The sequence below is a fragment of the Vigna unguiculata genome, unplaced genomic scaffold (genome assembly GCF_037176805.1).
Source record: "Vigna unguiculata cultivar grain cowpea cultivar isolate G323 ecotype 2 unplaced genomic scaffold, ASM3717680v1 ptg000481l, whole genome shotgun sequence".
NCBI classification, from domain to species: Eukaryota; Viridiplantae; Streptophyta; class Magnoliopsida; order Fabales; family Fabaceae; genus Vigna; species Vigna unguiculata.
The window spans coordinates 55,806-59,117 of record NW_028197116.1 but is presented as its reverse complement, the minus strand read 5'-3'; the positions used below and the strand labels follow the sequence as shown (position 1 = coordinate 59,117).

Here is a 3,312-nt window from a genome sequence, read left to right as displayed (position 1 = left end):
TTCTAACAGAGCAATGAAATTTCACAATCAGTGTAAAATTTTAGTACTAGATTTTTTTCTTCTTTTTTCATTGATTGTCTCTATGTAGTCAAAAATCCGATAGAAAATTTTGCAAAGTTTGGGTATATAAAAATTTTTTTTATATTAAATTTTTAGAGTAATAGTATAAAAGGAAGGTTCTTAACATTTCAAATTATTAGTTTTGGATTAGAAACTAAAGATCCATTAAAATCGGAATATGAGAAAAGGGTTTCTAATAATTAATAAAGTAGATAATTCATAAAGTAGATTTTCTATTTTAATAATTCAATTATTGCCAAATCAATAAATATATTTTTTGTGGTTGTTGAAGATCTTTTTTTCTATTTTCTTCTACATTAATTCAAAGTGAAATAAAATGAAATAACAGAGTTATTATTCTTTGTTTGAATATTCATAATTTTTCTTTTCTTTTTCCAATATAAACAGAATTCTATTGGATATCTATAGAATAATACTAAATATTTTCATTAGATCAGTTTACTTAATTCCTGAGTTGATTAAGAAGTATGTTGATTTGAAATCACAGGATGGGTAGATGTAACAGATGAGGAATTTATTTCTAAATTATGTTACTCTATTTCTTTTTTTTTTTTTCGTCTCTAATAATTGAATTTATTGAGGAATTGCCAATTTTGAATTGTATCTTTCAAGTAGGATTTTTTATCTTCTTTTTTCTCTCAAAAATGGAAATTTAGGGAAGTGCTTTATAAACATATGTATAAAAAGAACGAACATATTTCATTTAGTTTCTATATGCCCACTATCACTAGTTATTTCGGTTTTTTACTATCGGTTTTAATTATAACCTCGTCTCTATTTATTGGTCTTAGTAAAATACGACTTATTTGATTTGTAATTTTGAGAGGAATAGTAAATTTTGGTATAAGACATTCTAGAATTCCTTACTATGTCAATTTACAATTCTCGATCGTTGAGATTTATGATCAATACAGATTTATGTTTAAGGCTAGATATTATATTACCTTTCTTTTTACTTTTCGAACAAATAAAAATGATTGAAGTTTTTCTATTTGGAATCGTGTTAGGTTTAATTCCTATTACTTTGGCTGGATTATTTGTAACTGCATATTTACAATACCGACGAGGTGATCAGTTGGATCTTTGATTCATTAATGTCTCTTTTTTTGTGATTCCCTATTTATTTAGTTTAATCCTAATCGACAAGGATAAAATTCAGACTTTCTTTTGAATGTTCAATTATTTCAGTGTAATTATCAGGCGAATAATACTAGAATCACGCTCTGTAGGATTTGAACCTACGACATCGGGTTTTGGAGACCCGCGTTCTGCCGAACTGAACTAAGAGCGTTTTGTTTTCATAAAATTATATGATCCAAATCCATTTTGCATATAGATATTCAGTATGTATGTTCAATTGGAATTCGTCTTCACAGGTTCCCGGTTTATTGCTCATCTCATAGAATATGGAATATTATAGAATACGGAATATCATAGAATAAGTAATTGTTAGGGATAGGGATGACAGGATTTGAACCCGTGACATTTTGTACCCAAAACAAACGCGCTACCAAGCTGCGCTACATCCCTTTTCCATTTGTTTATAGTGTTATTGTAAAGAATCTTTGTCTTGTTTTCCACATTTTTCTCTGTTGATATATATCAACAGAGAAAAAATACTTAAATAATAAAAAGAAAGGAGGATTTGAAATGCGAGATCTAAAAACATATCTTTCCGTGGCACCAGTAGTAAGTACTTTATGGTTCGGGGCTTTGGCGGGTCTATTGATAGAGATCAATCGTTTTTTTCCAGATGCATTGATATTCCCCTTTTTTTAATTTTAGTTATTGACACGGGAAGGGGTGAAGAAGATGAAAGGTCCAATTATATATTAAATATGTGTAATTAACCTACTCTTCTTTTTTTTTTTTTTAGGAAAGATAAAGACGAAAGATTAAATTGGCCTCATTGAAATTCGGAGTGACACTCGGGATCGGGATCTGGTCCAGGCTTCAATGGAATTGAATTATTAATTCAATTCCTATGAAAAAGAAAGTGAAAGCAGAAATCCATAGGTTGGGGCAACAATATCATAAAAAATACTTTAAAAAAACGAAAATACTGGCAATTTGAAACGAAATATAGTTACAGATCCTTGTATTCTTTTTGTACTAGATTCAATTAAATTGGAACGAAATCTTTCATAATTTTTCGAATTCTTCTTTTTTATCTTATCTTAGTTGTTTTCATCTTTTTCTTAGATTCTTAGATTCGAATCCGAAAAGAGTTATAAGTGAATTAAAAACCCAAAGGAGGGTCATGTCCAAGGGTAAAGATATCCGAGTAAGTGTTCTTTTGGAAGGTACTGGTTGTGATAAAAAGAGTCTAAATAAGGAATAAAGCGGTATTTCTAGATAGATTACTAACAAGAATCGACACAATACGCCTAGTCGATTGGAATTGAGAAAATGATGTCCCCGTCGTTATATAACAACATATGCTAAAGAAGAAAAAAAATACAAATCCTTTATTATAATTATATTTATTTAAATCAATGTTATTTTTGGAATAGGAATAAATAAACTATGGAAAAACCTAAGCGACTCTTTATTAAATCCAAGCGATCTTTTCGTAGACGTTTGCCCCCGATTCAATCGGGGGACCGAATTGATTATAAAAACATGGGTTTAATTTGTCGATTTATTAGTGAACAAGGAAAAATATTATCTAGACGTGTAAATAGATTGACCTTAAAACAACAACGATTAATTACTGTTGCTATAAAACAAGCTCGTATTTTATCTTCGTTACCTTTTCTTAATAACGAAAAACAATTTGAAAAAAGCGAGTCGACTGCTAAAATTACTCCTTTAAGAAAAAAAAATAGAAATTAAAAATTCGAAATCCAATTTGAATTTAGATTCGAATTAAACATGGATTGATGTTTTGTTCAAAATTAGGATAATTCCATTTGATTTTTTTGTTGGAATAAAAAAGATAATAGGTAACGAAGAATAATTTTTTAAGCATGGTTGTTTATTTTGATAGCTTTATCGTATGATAAAGCTATCAAAATAAACAAATTTCTAGTCTATACCTTCCTGCAGTAAATAAGGGGTTTTAAGTTTTTATGATATTATCGGCAATCATAAAAAGACAATTCTCTTTTAATATAGCAATTTGTGCAACTATTTTACGATTAAGAAGCAATTGCTTGGTGTATAGACTATTCATTAAATTATTATAAATATAAGATACTTTTTGATTCTCGCGAATTACTGCATTTATTC

The 3,312-nt window shown here is 28.5% G+C and overlaps 1 non-coding gene across 1 annotated transcript; it reads right to left on the bottom strand.

Annotated features, from left to right (window-relative positions):
- Positions 1 to 1,537: 1,537 nt before the first annotated feature.
- Positions 1,538 to 1,611, bottom strand: TRNAP-UGG (transfer RNA proline (anticodon UGG)). The gene has a single exon. It is a non-coding gene; the product is annotated as a tRNA-Pro (tRNA).
- Between the last annotated feature and the right edge of the window lie 1,701 nt (positions 1,612 to 3,312).